Below are 21,048 nucleotides of genomic sequence, written 5' to 3'. Positions count from 1 at the left end.
TTGATTCATTTACTAGCATGGGTTAGTATCCTCTGGAGACAATATTTTACTGGGAACTGTTATAACATACTAAAGCCATCTGTCTTCTCCTATAAACCCTAAGAGATTAGTGATATGACTATAAGGCTCCCCAAAACAGGCTTGGCAAATTACCATGGTCTTGAATCAAAGTGAAAGATTTCTTTGGCATGTCCAACCAATGCAAACTTTTAAATCATAATTTAAGCTTTTTAATGCATTTAATGCTTTTAATGCATTTTTTCAATTTAGAGAAATTTTGCATTTATTAGACATGCCAAAGAAAACTTTCACCTTGGAAATCATAACAAAATCATATATTTCACATATCTTATCTAGGCTCGTTGAATTATTAACATCTAGTTTTTCTGAACACTATTTCTCAATTTTTATTTATGTTTCTACTAGTTATTTTCCACCGTTAAAATTTAAAATTTATCTCCATTTCTCTTGACGGGCTTTCACAACATATTTGATCAATCTTTTTAAAGATTCATTTTTCCTTTTCATACCTTTTCTGTTATTGTTTTTGCTGTTTTTAATTATATTGATTTCTTCCCTCAGCTATTGCTTCTTTCATTTTTGCAGTGATTTTAACCCATGTATACTTATTGTAATCACTGTTATATCAGATCTTAACCGTGTCATCTTAGTTTATATTTTATTTTACAATAATTATACTTTATTTTTTCTATTTTATTATTTTCTATTGGCTAAATAAAATTTTCTTCTTCTACTTTAATAGTTATACTTCTTATTTTTATTCTTCTGGTGGTGGGCTGCCATTACATAAAACTCATGAACTTTTATACCCTCTAGTTCTGCTACAGTTTATAAATATCTGTGTCTTCACTCTGAACAAGACTAAAATTTCTACAAGCTGACACCTCCCTGTGATCTATCCTTTATACTATACTCACTTCCCTGGTATCATTGATGCTCTCTAGAATTTTATTTTTAGAACATTATGGCTATTCACTTTTAATTGCTTTTTTATAACAATGAACTTGGCCTTACCTTCCATATCTCATCACTTCCAGATTCATTTTTCTTCATTTTAGAGTACATTCTCTAAGAGTTATTTTTAAAAAAGTGTCCCTATGAGGTGAACCACTGATACCTTATATATCTGAGGATATGTTTATTTCATCTTAATATTTAAACAATATTTTATTTGGCTGTAGAAGTCTAATATTTAAAAGGTTTCCCTCAAGATATTGTTCAATCATTTACCTGTTTCCAGTATTCCTACTGAGAAGTCAGATATTGATTCTTATTACTTAGTAAGTAACCTTCTGTGTTTCTCTGGAAACTTTTAGAAATTTTCTTTGTATTTTCTGGTATAAAAGTTCACTATAGTATATAGGTTTGTTTTGTTTTGTTTTGTTTCTCATCTATCCCATTTGGTATTCTCTGTACCCCTTCTATCTGAAGTTTTATAACTTGGTTTATTTCTAGAAAAATAATGGATACAATTTTCAATGTAACCTCTTACCAATTTTGAACTTTTAAAATGAGTCCCACTATAAGAAGGTCAAAGACCATGGCCCAGGAAAAAAAAGATAGTTTTCCAGAGAATTTTACTATAGAAACAAGGCTTTGTGCTGCTAAATTACAAAGAAAAATGTTGCAAGATATGAAAATATCAGTAATTTCTCTTCCCTGCAGACAAAGCACTTGCACTTAATGAGGTGTTACTGAACTTGATACCTCTCTCCCTTGAAAACCTTTCTGCCTTTATCAGCACTTCCTTCCAGTGAGATCAGATGTTCCAGCAAATCAACTTCAAATGCTGAATTCACTTACATTATGTGACATCAATTATGATCATTGTCTCCTACACTTACATGTAGGTATATGAAATCCTTTAAAGTCACTAAAACTAGCATACTGCATCCAGGTTATTTCCAAATAATCATATTAATATAATTAGTCAATCAGAAGAACTGCTATGCTTCCGATTCTGTGTCTCCTTCTCTCTCTGCCCCTCCCCTGCTCACACTCTGTGTCTCTCTCTCAAAAATAAATAAACATTAGAAATTCAAAAAAAACAAGAAGAACTGCTAGATGTAGTAAAAGGGAAATCAATTTACTATTTTACATATAGTTTGTTAAAGTACCAAGAAGTAAGATTCTCTTGTCTTGTTTCAAATAAATATTATGGTTAAAATGAAATTTAATGGACATGCTAAATTGGACATGCTAATGGACATGCTAATTTTAATGGACTTTCTCACAAGGAATATCTGGGATCTTCTATCTCTATGGAAGCCAAATATTTCACAACTAGCATCAACAAATGCTTGCTGAGAAAAACTGAATCTATTAACCTAGTAGATGAATTATTAGAAATTGGATATTTGGAGAACCTTAACAATTTTCCCTTTTTTGATATTCTTTAATTTACATGCATCAAAATGCTAGTCTCATGCTACCGCAGAAAATCATTGGCCATTATGTTGTAGCTCGATGGGTTATCTGTTCTTTCTGTTCCAAACTGGATAGGAGGAAATGTAGGGACAAATGACCCCCACAAACTTCTGGGTGATAGGACCCAGGCGGCTGGAAGAGGTTGTCTAACCCTGAACATGGCCACATCCAATACTAAAACCTTTCACTCACTCTCTGTCCCTCTCTGAATTAAATCCAAATTCATAATCCTTTTACATTTTCTTGAAAAACATGTAAGTATCTACAATGCAACAGATGTTCTCTGATATCCTAATAATTGAGACGTGGATATAGCACCATCAAATGTGAATGTTCAGGATTAGTTAGGGGGAAAAATGTCTATTGGAAAGACAACCTACAGTCCTAGTGTAGAGCCAACCTCACTGTCAACTGTAAGAAAACTCAAACCCTAATACATTTCTAGGAATCCCAAGACTCTCCATAGCATACTGCAGCAGTATAGGGAACATCATTTTAATAGACTGATTCTGCCTCTAACAATCCTGAAGGTATAAAACTACAAAAATAGTCTTCTCCTCATTTCCTATCAATTTTTTCAGCAAAACTCCAGTGATAAATGACTCTTAATTCCAAAATTTCAGTCTCCATGGTCTTTCCAAAGGGTCTTCTAAGTTTGTTTTCAAATTTGTGCTTTATTTGATAGAAGTTGTCCTACAACCCAAACTAACTGAAAATCCAGGATACCATGATACACCCAGGACCTCTTTACAGTGAACCAAATTATCCAAACACACTGACTAAAAACAGCTGTCCAAAATGCCCTCATGCTTTCTACTATTAAACAGATTCCAAAAAGTTCTTATCTATTGTAGTTGTTTCCAGGAAAGATAATTTCATCCCCCTCCTGTTTCACTCAGCCTACAACAGTAACAGTCCTAAATACATAGAAGTTAAGCAATATTATCTCAGGAGCTTCTCAGCTTGCACAATCATCCTCCACCTGTGCCCACCCTGGCCTACCCCACTGGGGAAAAGAGAACTGTCAATAATGGAAAATAAACACCTAAGATCTTTGTCTGTCTTCCGATTTTGCTCTTTCACAAAAGCCCATTTGAGTGAAAAGAGAATCATGGGACACGAAACAGGCTCTTGGAGGGAACTAGGCTACTGATCTGTTTAAGCCAGTTGTGACTTTGAGCCAGGTACTTAATCTTCCTTGGCCTCAGTTTCCTCATATGTAAAATCAAGGGTTAGAGTAAGTGATCACTAAGTTCCCTTCCAGCTCTAAAATTATGGGGTTTTAAGTAAGACACTGGTTATCTCTCTTATAAGATTCCCTGGCTTTTAACACACTCATTTACTAAATGACATTTTAATTTTGGCTCTGAGTGTCAGAAATTTTTACATGCTCAACAAATGGTACAATTCACTAGCTAAATGCTTTAGGTCTGATCATAAATTGCCAGAAGTCAGTTATAGCCCTGAGTCTGTGATGAGAAGACTGGGGATTTATAATTGAAACAGACAGCTAGGCTTCTGGAGTGCCACTGGGGGAAAGGAATCTATTCCAAAATGAAACAGGCATTACTGGGTTTCTCAGAAAAATATCCCAAGTCACAGTGGCCAGCCTATTAGGAACTCTAGTCACTCTTGCCAATTTTTCCAGTGACTGCTTTATGTTATCATGGTCTAAAAAATAGGACTGTATTTTCTTTCTTTCTTTTTTTTTTTTTAACCGAGAGAAAACAAGATGCATTTGGTCATCAAAAGCAACCCTTTCAGAGAAGGCAATTTAGAATGTGGTGGAAAGCAAATGCATGCCTGTTAAAGCCACAGTTATTCCCTCACTTGCCAGTCTCCGTTATTCCAGAAACAGCTGCTCTGAAGGTTGGCTGAGGTCTTGTTTAGAGAATCAATTAGCCAAAGAAGTTTGGGCCAGTGAAGAATGTCACTCAAGTATAGAAAGATTTGGAAAACACTTCTACTTTTGTGTTTCCTGAAAGAAAACTTATCCATGTTCTGCACCACTAAAATAGCGTGTAACTTAACAAAGAAACCAATCAATCTAAAATGGGTTTCATGGATGACCTTCTTAGCAAAGAAAATGCTGACCAAACCAAAACTCAGACCTAATGGCAAGCAACAGTCCACAGATTTATAGAAATGCATCATGATCCTCAAGATGGATTTCAATTTTATTTCTACTTTATTTAAAAGAATGAAATGTTTAAAAGTTGTAATGGCAATACAGGCCTTTAATTCAACTAAGCAGTATTTTTCACGCAGTGGAAATATTATATACATGTATAATGCAGGCATTCTTCAGAGTGTCTCCTTGATATGGTTAACTCATATTGGAAACATATATTTGACTTTGAGGGGAAAAAACATGGCTCATTCCAGTTTCAAAATACTTGATTCTACACCTCATTTTTATCATCCTCCTCACTTGTAGGAAGTAATTGAAATATATTTAAATATGTGTGATATGATTACGTTGGCAACTATGTGAAGAAAAGATTGGAGATATTCACAAATAAGTTACAAATAACAACTAAGAAGTTATTCTAATAATTTAAGGAAAAATCATGAGAGAGTGAGTGAAGTTGTTGGTAGTAGAAATACGTCTATATGGAAATGGACGTAAATGTTATAAAACAACATTTTATTTCTATGTTGCCTACCTCATTTTCTCATTGGGGACAGATGCCTCTAAATATATTTTATATTGCAATAATTATTAAACAAGTTTTGGATTATACTTCTTGTAGTAACCAAAGCCATGTCACTGGGGAGATCATCAAAAGAATAAATGTAGGTAGAGAAAACAAGCTAAGGGAAAGGAATGAGAAAGAAGAGAAGAGAGGAAAGGAGGGGAGGGGAGAGAGAAGGGAAGCGGCACAATCATGCAACAAATAATTGGGTACTTAAAATCCTAGGTGACGGAGTATTTAGCAGAGAGAAAAAAAACATTCCCTTCATTCTTGGAACTTTCATTCTGTGTCTAAATAAGCAAAATATGTATTATGCCACGTGTTCATAGGTACTTTGGAGAAAAATTAAACAGGAAAGTAAGATAAGGAATGTGGAGGTGGTTGCTGTTTCAGATATAATAGAGGAGGAACGTCTCTCTGAGAAGCTCATTTGATGGAAGCAAGGGGGTGGTGACTGGGGAAAAGGTGTTCCAGGCAGAGGAGATAGCAAGTGCAGAAACCATGAACATGCAGCAAGACCAGTATGATTAGAGGGAGGAAAAAGAATAGTAAGAAATGAGGTTGCCAGATCACGTTGGCTCTTGCAGGCCAATATAAGAACTTTGGATTTTGCTCTAAGTACCTTGGAGAGCCAACAGAGGGTTTTCAGCAGAGGAGTAATGTGATCTGACTTACTTTTTAACACAATCGCTCTGGCAGCCGTATTGAGAACAGACTATAGGAAGGCAAGAGTGAAGCAGACATGCCATTGTCAGGAGATAGTTGCAATAATCTAAGTGAAACATTACGCAGCAGTGGAACTGGTGAGATATGGTGAAGTCCTGAAAACATTTTTAAGATAGAACCGCTATGATTTGCTGGATGGCTTGAATGTAGACTGTGAGAGGGAGGAGTTTAAGATGAGATTTTGGCCTGAATCTGAAATTAGGAGGAATATATGAGAAACAAGCTTGCAGAGTAATATCAGGGGGAGTTTGGGAGAAGATAGAAGTCAGTTTGGATGCTTTAGATATCCTATTAGATATCCATTAAGAGTGCTGAATAGGTAGCTGGAACTGGGAGTCTTAGAAGAGGTGAGCCTAAGATTATAAATGTGAGAGTCATCAACATTCAGAAGGCAACTTGGGCAATGAGACTGACATCATGTTCATCAGGGTGAATGTAGACAAAGAGGCAAGTGAGCTCTGAGCACTCCAACATGAAGGTAACTGATAGATGAGGGGGGATTGGCACAAACCCCTGAGAAGGAGCAGGCAGAGGGGCATCCTGAAGAGTGTGCCCTAGAAGCTAAGCCAAAAACTTCAAAAAGGAGGGAGTGGTCACTTTGTCCAATGGTAAGTCAAGTCATATAAGGCTTGAAATGTGTGGCCCCCAAGGTCAGTTTTGGTAGAGTGGATTTGGTGCAGGCAAAAGGTGGGTCGGGGAAGATTTGAGGGAGATTGGAGTAGAGAAATCAGATCCAAGTAGAATAGATGTTTTTCCAGGAGTTTTGCTGTAAAGGTTGTAACTAAAGGAAGAAATGAGATCAATAATGTAAGATCTTTCATGATCTTCTTATTCTTTTTCTAATACTCTGTTGATCTTCTGTTTCTCAAGATGAAACAACTAGAATAATGTGCAACATCCCAAGTGGTGACATATCAAGGCTTTATTTAGATTTGTTCTGCTTATTCTTCCTTTAAACAATTAAGCAATGGGCAGAAAACCTAAACCTCTTTTGGAGGATAAATAATGTTCATCCCCAAAACTGCATAATTTGTTCTAATTTTAATGGGTTAATACTAAAAACTAAATGATGGTTATTTTTTAAAGCCATATGACAAATACTGATTTTTGAGACACTATGGAGGAACACAAAACTTTATTGGGAAGATATCTTTTCCTTAAGAAGTCTGTGGTGTATTAGTGAAGATAAGACATGCACCCATATGACTATGATATAAATACAGAAATGTTATCAACATGGAAATCCCCAACGGCCAGATTAATCTGATTTTGTTCTCATCACCACACTGAAAGTTAGAATGGCCAAGCCATTTAACAGGGCTTTCCATTCCCCTGATCCTTTTTTTTCACCTCCATAAATCAAATGTCATGAAATTTTTAAAACCTGAGGGATTTGGGAGTTGTGTATATTTAGATCTGAGTAATGCCCTCCCAAGGAAGAAATAGAATTGAATGCCCACATTGACCAAGAGAGAGGGGATGCTGTAACAGGTGCCTGGGAGGTTTCTGGCCAGAGAGTATACACAGGAACTTTGGAATCCTTTCCTGGCTTCATTTCCTAAGCATCCATCTTTCCATAGATCTTTCTGGATGTAAAGTCCTATTTTCCACCATGAAATAGAGTTTTTCTAATTCAAGTTCTGAAGCGGTGCTAGTTACACCAATAATCTTCTGATATTTATTTAACTTTAAAATGTACACCAAGTTGGAAATTGCTGTGGGTTAACTTTCTGGTAAGGAAATGTCAATTGATTGCATATGTGATACCAGGAAATAGCTTCAGAAGACTAAGGGAACTTCACAAAGTCGGTAAAGTACTATTAATAACAAATCGTGTAAATGCCAATAGTAGGGATATTTTCATATTTGAAAATATGAATATTTTCATATATTCATAGAAAGTCTCTTCTCTTCAAAGAAGCTGATCTAACATCTTTATGAAAAAGCTGGAGTATTCAAGACCACTCCAGCACCACTGGCTTGAAGTTTGAAAGGAAACAAACTTCCATTTTACAGAATTAATTATTTCTTGCAATTAATTATTAAATAATGTAAGGGCAGAAACTGTCTCCTAAATTCCCTACTCTCTGGACTTAGCTTTCTGTAACTACTGATTGGAGTAGATTTTATAATATACACTTAAGAAAACCCGTCTAATGACTAAGGCTTTAAAATAATAAGAAAAATTCATCATTTGCTCTGAACTTTAGTAAGTCTTAACCTCTGAGCAACCTCTGAGTAATAAGACTGTCTCTTTGCTTCGAGACCTCACTCTAAGTCTGAAGATAATGACATCTATCCTCCAAACACATTTACTTGCCCATACTGAAAATCTTTATGTCTGCTTACTAATCTATGTGTTTAGAAGTCAGCATACTGGTTACTCTGGGAGAAGGGGAGACATGACAACAAGGGGAACCAAGGTGACTTCTGGTATCCAGATTATGTTGTTTCTTAATCTGGGTGTTGGTTACACAGGTGTGTTCAATTTGATGTGTGTTATTCTTCTGTGTGTGTGTGTGTGTGTGTAATATTTCAATAAAAAGTTAAAAACCAACCATATCAGATGCCCAAATTCTGAAAATCAGTAGTGTTGTTGCAGTTGAAGTAAAAAGTCTTATTCCAGTGAAATTTGTACTTTGCATTTTATATCACAATTAAGGTGAAGAGTCTATCAGGGCTCTACTAGATAAAGAAACAGAACCAATGTATATTATATATACACATAAATACACCTCTTTTGAGGATAAATTCATCCTCAAAACTGAATAATATACAGATATGTGTGTAACACACACACACATATATATATATATATATATATTGTCTTATGAGATTGTGGGGTTTGGTTGGTCTGAGTTCAAAACTTGTAGATCAAGCCTACAGGCTGGAATTCTCAGGTAGAAGCTGGCACTGAAGACCCCACATGAAAGGGCAAAACCTCTGTTTTGCCCTTAGACCTTTCTACCAATTGGATGAGGCCTATGCACATTATCAAGGGTAGTCTTCTTTACTAAAAGTCGACCGTTTGCAGATGTTAACCACTTCTACAAAATAACTTTGCAGCGGCGCCAAGATTAGCGTGCGATTGAAAAGGCGGGTAACATAGCCTATCCAATTTGACACATGAAACTATCCATCGTAATGGGTTAAATGAGGTTCCGGTTAACACTCTTCTTCATTTTGTCAAGGCTATGTTGTCTCATTGGGAGTTTTGCAAATAAAAGTATATAAAATAACCAGTTATAGATGAGAGGAAACTTATTCAGTATGTTGCATGCACAAATTCAGTACTTTCTACACCTCCTTCAGCATGACCCTTGAAGAAGAAATTCTTCATCCCTATTGTCTTCTCAGAAATGAATTACATTTAAAAAGGCTGAAGAAATCTGTTCATTCGTTTGGAGCGATAATAGCATTCCAACAAGCAAAACGTGTTTTTTACCAGCATTGAAATTTGCCAGAATTTATGTGTATGCAAAAAATTAAAGGAGTTTGAATTTTAAAATTTCAAACTTGGCACATGTATTTCTCAAGCAAGGAGAGGCATGTGGGTTTTGCAAGTTTGCGGGGGTAGGAGGGGGAGAGGAGGGATTCATTTGGGAATGAATGTTACCAGTAAGAAAAGAACTGAAGGTTCTGGTTAGGTCGCCAGCATTCAGGGAAATAGCGATATACTCCTCCTCTTGGTTTTTCAAGATCTATCCCAAGCAATAAGAATGAGAGGTAGCCTTTGGTAGAGCCCCTATTAATGGTGCATTCCTTCTCTCAAATCCCTGCAACGTCCAGGGCACTAGTCTAAAAGAGCCTACTCTATTCTTTCTCATTGTTTATCAGCTTTTTGTTGTGTTAACTATTCTTTGAGAATAGTAAGGAGAGCTTATAACTGCTGAGTACTTAGTGTGTCAGGAACTGTTCTAAACATTTTCTATGTTCACTCATACTCTCAACTATGAGACAGGTACTATTACTTTCCCTATTTTATAATTAGGGAAAATGAGGACAGAGAAGGAAGGTAATGTGTTTCAAGCCACATGATTCCTAAGTAGGCAAGCCAGGATTCAAACTCCAGCAACCTGACTGCAAAGATGGCCTCTGAAACACTAGTCTAATCAATCCCCTGGTGAATGAGTTGACACTCAGGCACAAACTAAAAAGTTATTGTTCTCAAACCCATTCAGCTGTTAAAATAGCTTCCTTTTTTTCCCCTCTTTTATTTTATTTTTTTTTTAGTTTTACCATCGGAGTTAAAATAGAATTTCTGTCAGATATTAACATACCCAAAATTTAAACTTAGTAATAAAACCCATTCAAACTAAGGTGCTGACTGGACACTAGCTTAAAATATTTACCAATCAAAAGTGCGGCTGGCTTGTTTTGAGGGGTAGAGCTTCATGTGACAAACACAATTTGCAGTGTTTAAGTCTTTCATTTGGACTTCTGCCTGAGGGGAGCTTACCTAGGACTGCCACTGGGTGAATAATGATCAGTTTCTTTATTCCAAAATACGTTGAGGTAAATAAGTGGGTTTTCCCCCTAATCCATTAATTTTTATTGGTTTATAAAAAAACTGTAGGATAAGATTCTGTGAAAGAGAATTCATAACTTGCTTTTGGTAAAATTCCATTTTCTCCAATATTTTGTCTCTAGACCAACAAAAAGAGCAGTGATAATATCTTTTCAGAGGCAAAATTGGTGTGGATTTTTTTTCCTCTTAGTAGAACTTTAGACTCTGAAGAAGTATTTTAGTACGCTTATTTAAAGAACAGCTAGATTTACTGCCAAATAGCTCTTCATGAAAGACATATGTAAATACAGCAGAGTAAACGAGATAATTCTATTTCATTTGAAAAACACTTTCTTAATTATGTGAACTTGTTTGAAAGAATATGAAATGCTCTGTATTTAGTTCTGTAAGAAGTTTGGCTGTGATATTTATGATGTAATCATAGCCAGGAGTTGAAAATTATATTAATATTGAATGCAAAACTATTTTCTTTTCTCTCTTCTTATATTTTTAATAAAGGAAAATGCTAATTAAAAAATTGATTGCAAAAAATATCTCTCTGGCACGCAGTACTGCCATTTAGCTTTATTTTATTTGTAATGTGTCAGAATTTACATTTGTAATCTTCTAGTCTCCAAACTATTATGTTTACCAAAATTGAATTAAATATATTCTTTTATCAAAGGTAGCATTAAAATGCACAAAAGGCTAGTCTTCCTTACATCCTTACTTCCTTACTACATAAGGTAGTCCACCAGAACATTTTTGCCCCAATGCAGTTTCCAACAAATATCTAATATGTTGTTTCTTGTCATTCCAGATATGAAACCAGCATATGGAAGCAATTTCATATCAGCTATCTGGTTCAGATCTTAAGACTCCGAAATGACTTGAAAGATGATATTATCTATCTTTTACAAATAGGGAACTCAGGAGCCTATATGACTAAGTGACTAACTGCCTTGCCCCAAATCCTATTGTTAATGAGTAAAATCCGTTCAAGGATATTAATTTCCTGCCTTCCAAAGCTAAGCTCTTTCTCACTCTCTTGTGCTGCCAACGCAACCCTGATTTAAATACTGATCTTGTTGGTTAATTTCTCTACTTTCCTTGGCCTTAGCAACAACATACCACAATCCAAATAGTTTAAGTAGGCAATACATGCGTACAAAACAGTCAGCTTATATTATCCTTGGAAACATTTTTTGTTGTTGTTCCACTAAAGTTAAAGTGATCACTGCCTGTGTATAAAATTGTATATATGAAATCACTAATAAAGTTCCAAAATTGAACTCATCATCACTTAATACCGCAGCCCAAGAAGGCAGCTTATTCCAGTGAATGTCACACTCCTTGACCCTGTAACATTAACCAAATGCCTAAGAGTCACCCTGGATTCCTCCAGTTCCTTTGCCCTCTATTCCAATCACAAAGTCTTTCATTTCCCCCCAGCATGTTACCTTATCTTGCCTGGGTGATTTCCATGCATCCTATGTGCCCTTCCTGTCAGGAATCTCCTCCTGCTCCAATCAAATGATTACCAAAGAGATCTTTCTGTCCCACTGCATTACATGCCAGCTTTGAACATTTCAGCACCTCCTTCAGGATAAAGTTAGATTCCACAGGCAGATATATGTCATAATTATGTAACTCTGATCCCCTCAGCCTCATCTCCTCCCACCCTTTTTCACCACACAGTCCATTCATACAACCCATTACAGTCCACAAGCTCTCCTGCCTATTGACCTACACATATGCTCTCTCTTCAGCATAGGAAGAGATGTGATGTTGCAACAGTAGTAGTTTGAATATTAATCAATGCCCATACTGGTTTTTTTTTTACTAGCATTTAAGAGAATCCCCCATGGGGCACCTGGGTGGCTCAGTCGGTTAAGCGGCAACTGGCTCAGGTCATGATCTCACAGTTTGCGAGTTTGAGCACCATATCAGGCTCTACGCTGACAGCTCAACGCCTAGAGTCTGCTTCAGATTCTGTGTTTCCCCTCTCTCTCTGACCCTCCCCCACTCATGCTCTCTGTCTTCCAAAACTGAATAAACATTTAAAAATTTCAAGGGGGAAAAAAAAAGAGAGAATTCTCCCTTATGTTCACCTCTCTCTCACACTGGTCCTTCCTGCTTTTCTCCTATTAAGGAACAACAATTTCAGTAATTTGTAACACTTTTCAGATTGAAAGTGAATGGACAATATCACACTGGGATATGAGGCCAAACTAGAAGGGAGAGAGATAAGTAAAACTTTAAGGGCAGTTAGGGGATTGAAGTTTTAGATGTGGTGTATCTAACAGAGGAAGAAACATATAATGCCTCAAGCTGTTCAGGAAAAAAAAATCTTCCATAAGCTTAGAAAAAGGAGTAGGAGATTCTATGTCCAGTAGAGTTAATGCTACCTGAATTAGCACAATCCTCCAAAATTGAGTTCATAGTTGTGCATATCATCTGAATACTAGCTTAAGATCTAATAAGAGACATCTAAACACAACCAGCTATATGGTTTAATGACAAATATTTGGCTTGAATTAATCTTTTATTACAGAATGGGTATCTATAAATTTAAATTAATAAGAAAGTTACAGGGGTTCTACATAAGCTGGAAGGAAAAGATAGATTTAAAGTACAGAAGACTTGGGGGAAGATGGCGGCATAGGAGGATGCTGGGCTCACCACGTCCTGCTGATCACTTAGATTCCACCTACACTTGCCTAAATAACCCAGAAAACCGCCAGAAGACTAGCAGAATGGAGTCTCTGGAGCCAAGCGCAGACAAGAGCCCACGGAAGAGGGTAGGAAGGGCAGAGAGGCAGTGCACGCTACACGGACTGGCGGGAGGGAGCAGGGGTGGAGGGGAGGCCCGCTGGCCAAGCAGAGCCCCCGCGTCTGGCTGGCAAAAGCGGAGGGGCCAGACGGAGTGTGTTCCGACAGTGAGTGGGACTTAACATCTGGAAGGTTATAAGTTAACAGCTCTGCTCATAGAACGGGAAGACTGGAAGACAACGGGAGGGAGAGTTGTTGAGCCCCGGACAACAGAGCTCAGCTTGGCGGGGAACAAAGGCACTCGCCAGCGCCATCTCCCTCACCCATCCCCCAACCAAAATCCCAAAGGGAGCCAGTTCCTGCCAGGGAACCTGCTTGCACCGCACAAACACCCAACGCTGTGCTTCTGCGGATCCATCACTTCAGTGGGTCTGACTCCCTCCCGGTGCCACGGAGCCCCTCCCAAAGCGGATCTCCAAAGGAAAAGCGAGCTGAGCCTACCCCTCCCACCCCTGTGCACCTTGCCAATCCACCCCAGCTAATATGCCAGATCCCCAGCACCACAAGCCCGGCAGTGTGCAAGTAGCCCAGACGGGCCACACCACCCCCAGGGAATCCCACCCCTAGGAGAGGGAAAGAGAAGGCACACACCAGTCTGACTGTGGCCTCAGCGGTGGGCTGGGGGCAGACATCAGGTCTGACTGCAGCCCCACTCACCAACTCAAGGTATTCAAGACAGCACAGAGGAAGTGCCCTGCAGTTCCGCACCACTCCAGGGACTATCCAAAATGATGAAACAGAAGAATTCCCCTCAAAAAAACGTCCAGGAAATAACGAAAGCTAACAAACTGATCAAAAACAATTTAAACAATATAACAGAAAGCGAATTTAGAATAATAGTCATAAAATTAATCGCTGGGCTTGAAAACAGTATAAAGGACAGCAGAGAATCCATTGCTACAGAGATCAAGGGACTAAGGAACAGCCAGGAGGAGCTAAAAAATTATATTAATGAGCTGCAAAATAAAATGGAGACAACCACGGCTCGGATTGAAGAGGCAGAGGAGAGAATAGGTGAACTACAAGATAAAATTATGGAAAAAGAAGAAGCTGAGAAAAAGAGAGATAAAAAAAATCCAGGAGTATGAGGGGAAAATTAGAGAACTAAGTGATGCACTAAAGAGAAATAATCTATGCATTATTGGTATTCCAGAGGAGGAAGAGAGAGGGAAAGGTACTGAAGGTGTACTTGAAGAAATAATAGCTGAGAATTTCCCTGATCTGGGGAAGGAAAAAGGCATTGAAATCCAAGAGGCACAGAGAACTCCCTTCAGACGTAACTTGAATCAATCTTCTGCACGACATATCATAGTGAAACTGGCAAATTACAAGGATAAAGAGAAAATTCTGAAAGCAGCTGGAGATAAACGTGCTCTAACATATAAAGGGAGACCTATAAGACTCATGACCGATCTCTCTACTGAAACTTGGCAGGCCAGAAAGGATTGGCACGAGATCTTCAATGTGATGAACAGAAAAAAATATGCAGCCGAGAATCCTTTATCCAGCAAGTCTGTCATTTAGAATAGAAGGAGAGATAAAGGTCTTCCCAAACAAACAAAAACTGAAGGAATTCATCACCACTAAACCAGCCCTACAAGAGATCCTAAGGGGGATCCTGTGAGACAAAGTACCAGAGACATCGCTACAAGCATGAAACCTATGGACATCACAATGACTCTAAACCCATATCTTTCTATAATAACACTGAATGTAAATGGACTAAATGCGCCAACCAAAAGACACAGGGTATCAGAATGGATAAAAAAACAAGACCCATCTATTTGCTGTCTACAAGAGACTCATTTTAGACCTGAGGACACCTTCAGATTGAGAGTGAGGGGATGGTGAACTATTTATCATGCCACTGGAAGTCAGAAGAAAGCTGGAGTAGCCATACTTACATCAGACAAACTAGACTTTAAATTAAAGGCTGTAACAAGAGATGAAGAAGGGCATTATATAATAATTACAGGGTCTATCCATCAGGAAGAGCTAACAATTATAAATGTCTATGTGCCGAATACAGGAGCCCCCAAATATATAAAACAATTACTCACAAACATACTCAACCTTATTGATAAGAATGTGGTAATTGCAGGGGACTTTAATACTCCACTTACAGAAATGGATGGATCATCTAGACACATGGTCAATAAAGAAACAAGGGCCCTGAATGATACATTGGATCAGATGGACTTGACAGATATATTTAGAACTCTGCATCCCAAAGCAACAGAATATACTTTCTTCTCAAATGCACATGGAACATTCTCCAAGATAGATCACATACTGGGTCACAAAACAGCCCTTCATAAGTATACAAGAATTGAGATCATACCATGCATACTTTCAGACCACAATGCTATGAAGCTTGAAATCAACCACAGAAAAAAGTCTGGAAAACCTCCAAAAGCATGGAGGTTAAAGAACACCCTACTAACGAATGAGTGGGTCAACCAGGCAATTAGAGAAGAAATTAAAAAATATATGGAAACAAACGAAAATGAAAATACAACAATCCAAATGCTTTGGGACGTAGCAAAGGCAGTCCTGAGAGGAAAATACATTGCAATCCAGGCCTATCTCAAGAAACAAGAAAAATCTCAAATACAAAATCTAACAGCACATCTAAAGGAAATAGAAGCAGAACAGCAAAGACAGCCTAAACCCAGCAGAAGAAGAGAAATAATAAAGATCAGTGCAGAAATAAACAATATACAATCTAAAACAACTGTAGAGCAGATCAACAAAACCAAGAGTTGGTTTTTTGAAAAAATAAACAAAATTGATAAACCTCTAGCCAGGCTTCTCAAAAAGAAAAGGGAGATGACCCAAATAGATAAAATCATGAATGAAAATGGAATTATTACAACCAATCCCTCAGAGATACAAGCAATTATCAGGGAATACTATGAACAATTATATGCCAACAAACTGGACAATCTGGAAGAAATGGACAAATTCCTAAACACCCACACGCTTCCAAAACTCAATCAGGAGGAAATAGAAAGCTTGAACAGATGCATAACCAGCGAAGAAATTGAATCAGTCATCAAAAATCTCCCAAACAAGTAAGAGTCCAGGACCAGATGGCTTCCCAGGGGAGTTCTACCAGACGTTTAAAGCAGAGATAATACCTATCCTTCTCAAGCTATTCCAAGAAATAGAAAGGGAAGGAAAACTTCCAGACTCATTCTATGAAGCCAGTATTACTTTGATTCCTAAACCAGACAGAGACCCAGCAAAAAAAGAGAACTACAGGCCAATATCCCTGATGAATATGGATGCAAAAATTCTCAATAAGATACTAGCAAATCGAATTCAACAGTATATAAAAAGAACTATTCACCATGACCAAGTGGGATTCATTCCTGGGATGCAGGGCTGGTTCAATATTCAGAAATCAATCAACGTGATACGTCACATTAATAAAAGAAAAGATAAAAACCATATGATCCTGTCAATCGATGCAGAAAAGGCATTTAACAAAATTCAGCAACCTTTCTTAATAAAAACCCTCAAGAAAGTCGGGATAGAAGGAACATACTTAAACATCATAAAAGCCATTTATGAAAAGCCCACAGCTAATATCATCCTCAACGGGGAAAAACTGAGAGCTTTTTCCCTGAGATCAGGAACACGACAGGGATGTCCACTCTCACCGCTGTTGTTTAACATAGTGTTGGAAGTTCTAGCATCAGCACTCAGACAACAAAAGGAAATCAAAGGCATCAAAATTGGCAAAGATGAAGTTAAGCTTTCACTTTTTGCAGATGACATGATAATATACATGGAAAATCCGGTAGACTCCACCAAAAGTCTGCTGGAACTGATACATGAACTTACCAAAGTTGCAGGATACAAAATCAATGTGCAGAAATCAGTTGCATTCTTATACACTAATAATGAAGCAACAGAAAGACAAATAAAGGAACTGATCCCATTCACAACTGCACCAAGAAGCATAAAATACCTAGGAATAAATCTAACCAAAGATGTAAAAGATCTGTATGCTGAAAACTATAGAAAGCTTATGAAGGAAATTGAAGAAGATATAAAAAAATGGAAAAACATTCCGTGCTCATGGATTGGAAGAATAAATATTGTCAAAATGTCAATACTACCCAAAGCTATCTACACATTCGATGCAATCCCAATCAAAATTGCACCAGCATTCTTCTCGAAACTAGAACAAGCAATCCTAAAATTCACATGGAACCACAAAAGGCCCCAAATAGCCAAAGTAATATTGAAGAAGAAGACCAAAGCAGGAAGCATCACAATCCCAGACTTTAGCCTCTACTACAAAGCTGTCATCATCAAGACAGCATGGTATTGGCACAAAAACAGACACATAGACCAATGGAATAGAATAGAAACCCCAGAACTAGACCCACAAACGTATGGCCAACTCATCTTTGACAAAGCAGGAAAGAACATCCAATAGAAAAAAGACAGTCTCTTTAACAAATGGTGCTGGGGGAACTGGACAGCAACATGCAGAAGGTTGAAACTAGACCACTTTCTCACACCATTCACAAAAATAAACTCAAAATGGATAAAGGACCTGAATGTGAGACAGGAAACCATCAAAACCTTAGAGGAGAAAGCAGGAAAAGACCTCTCTGACCTCAGCCGTAGCAATTTCCTACTTGACACATCCCCAAAGGCAAGGGAATTAAAAGCAAAAATGAACTGCTGGGACCTTATGAAGATAAAAAGCTTCTGCACAGAAAAGGAAACATCCAACAGAACTAAAAAGCAACCAACGGAATGGGAAAAGATATTTGCAAATGACATATCGGACAAAGGGCTAGTATCCAAAATCTATAAAGAGCTCACCAAACTCCACACCCGAAAAAGAAATAATCCAGTGAAGAAATGGGCAGAAAACATGAATAGACACTTCTCTAAAGAAGACATCCAGATGGCCAACAGGCACATGAAAAGATGCTCAACGTCGCTCCTCATCAGGGAAATACAAATCAAAACTGCACTCAGATATCACCTCACGCCAGTCAGAGTGGCCAAAATGAACAAATCAGGAGACTATAGATGCTGGAGAGGATGTGGAGAAACGGGAACCCTCTTGCACTGTTGGTGGGAATGCAAACTGGTACAGCCACTCTGGAAAACAGTGTGGAGGTTCCTCAGAAAATTAAAAATAGACCTACCCTATGACCCAGCAATAGCACTGCTAGGAATTGACCCAAGGGATACAGGAGTACTGATGCATAGGGGCACCTGTACCCCAATGTTTATAGCAGCACTCTCAACAATAGCCAAATTATGGAAAGAGCCTAAATGTCCATCAACTGATGAATGGATAAAGAAATTGTGGTTTATATACACAATGGAGTACTACATGGCAATGAGAAAGAATGAATATGGCCCTTTGTAGCAACGTGGATGGAACTGGAGAGTGTGATGCTAAGTGAAATAAGCCATACAGAGAAAGACAGATACCATATGTTTTCACTCTTATGTGGATCCTGAGAAATTTAACAGAAACCCATGGGGGAGGGGAAGGAAAAAAAAAAAAGAGAGGTTAGAGTGGGAGAGAGCCAAAGCATAAGAGACTCTTGAAAACTGAGAACAAACTGAGGGTTGATGGGGGGTTGGAGGGAAGGGAGGGTGGGTGATGGGTATTGAGGAGGGCACCTGTTGGGATGAGCACTGGGTGTTGTATGGAAACCAATTTGACAATAAATTTCATATATTAAAAAAAAAACAAAATGCAGAAGACTTACAATTATAAAACATCACTTCGTGTTATCAGAAATCTCCTGAAAGTTTGAACTCAATTAATTAGAGAAACAAATGAAATAATGACATCAAATTGAAATAAAACCAAGCATGATTGAAGTGCAAAATAAAGAGGAAATCTAGGACTAAGTCTTGAGTATGAAATAAGGGAATAATGTGACAAAATTAGCATTTCAATGGAATTAAAATCTATATTAAAATCAATATAGAGTATAGCAGAGTACAGAAATCAAATCAGTAATAAGGGGTACAGACCTGAAAAGATGACCCACAATACAGTGAATTCAAAACAAAAATTCCAAGACAAATTAACATTAAAACAGAAGAAACAATCAAGGATATAAGTGTAGAAAACGTTTTGAAACAGCAGTGCAAACAGAATATGTGTGATTGCTGTTGCTCTACTTGCTGCAGGAAGTTTTACTGGAAAGGTGCCAATTACCTAAGCTCTCTTAAAGAAAATTTTGCATTACTAAAATGTAAAACAAGTATATAGACAGAAAAAAAGTATGCTATGTAAAATTTTTTTAAAAAATAGGGAAGTCTTAGATTTATACTCAGGGACACAAAATGTCAAAGACAATGGAGTAACTAATAATTGCATATGTATCAAAATAGTCATTTTACATGAGAATAACAAAATGATAATCTAAGGTATGCAATAGGTCAAATTCTGAAATGCAGTTCTCCAGGATAAAATAAAAAGTATTCTAGAGCTGTCTGAATAATAAATCAAAAATAAGAATGATACTAAAAATTAACATCTACAGATAATTTTAAGGAAAAAATTTGTATCTCCCTAAAGATCTAACCCCAACTAAAATTTCTGTTGTATCCACACAACAGAAAGAGAGCTTTAGATATTTATGTATTTGTGTTTATGTTCCTGTATGTGTCTGTGTATGAGCTAATAAAGAATATTACTTATGGACTCATGGAAAGCAAAGTATTATTCCAAGATTAATTTGAATCCACTAAGAAGAGAGTCAAAACAAGACCTCTAGAATATAGAATATGTTATTTACCTGGGCAAGACAGTTTCTTGAAACCAGTTAAACATTGTTAAAACCAAATAATTGTTGCTAACATAGCTATGAGGTGAATACAAATGTCATAAGTATTTAAAATAGGAACATAATGTCAATTCAAAACAACTTTATAGCAGTATTCTAGGAATAAAACTTTAGATTAAAGCTTCGACAAACTGAGTCACTTGGAAAATAATATGTTCTTACTAACCAAAGACAAATTAAGAACTAAATATAATAAAATGTTTAAAATTCTGCAATAATCAAACCAAGGCACAGAATCAAACCAAAAGGAATAGAAAAGTATGCCCAGACAGGTCAGGTACTAGCATACCTAAGAATTCAGTGTGGGATACGATAGTGCTTTAAATCAGGGGACAAACGATTTAAAAATAGAGCAGGGAACTTATCATTTGGGGGGGGGGGTGGAATAGATAATTCCCGGTGGGAGATGCAGGAGAGAAGCATCAAAGGAAAAGACTTCATGGAAAAAGATTCTGTGCTCCTGGATAAGAAGAACAAATATTATTAAAATGTCAATACTATTCAAAGCAATCTACATATTCAGCGCAATCCCTATCAAAATAACACCAGCATTCTTCACAGAGCTGGAACAAATAATCCTAAAATTTGTATGGAACCAGAAAAGACCCCGAATAGCCAAAGCGATCTTAAAAAAGAAAACCAAAGCAGGAGGCATCACAATCCCAGACTTCAAGCTATACTACAAAGCTGTAATCATCAAGACAGGATGGTACTGGTACAAGAGCAGACACTCAGATCAATGGAACAGAATAGTGAACCCAGAAATGGACCCACAAATGTATGGCCAACTAATCTTTGACAAAGCAGGAAAGAATACCCAATGGAATAAAGACAGTCTCTTCAGCAAGTGGTGCTGGGAAAACTGGACAGCAACATGCAGAAGAATGAACCTGGACCACTTTCTTACACCATAGACAAAAATAAACTCAAAATGGATGAAAGACCTCAATGTAAAACAGGAAGTCATCAAAATCCTCAAGGAGAGGGGCATCTGGGT

Source organism: Panthera uncia, chromosome B1, assembly GCF_023721935.1.
Source record: "Panthera uncia isolate 11264 chromosome B1, Puncia_PCG_1.0, whole genome shotgun sequence".
Lineage (NCBI taxonomy): Eukaryota > Metazoa > Chordata > Mammalia > Carnivora > Felidae > Panthera > Panthera uncia.
Note: the sequence above shows the minus strand (reverse complement) of the source record.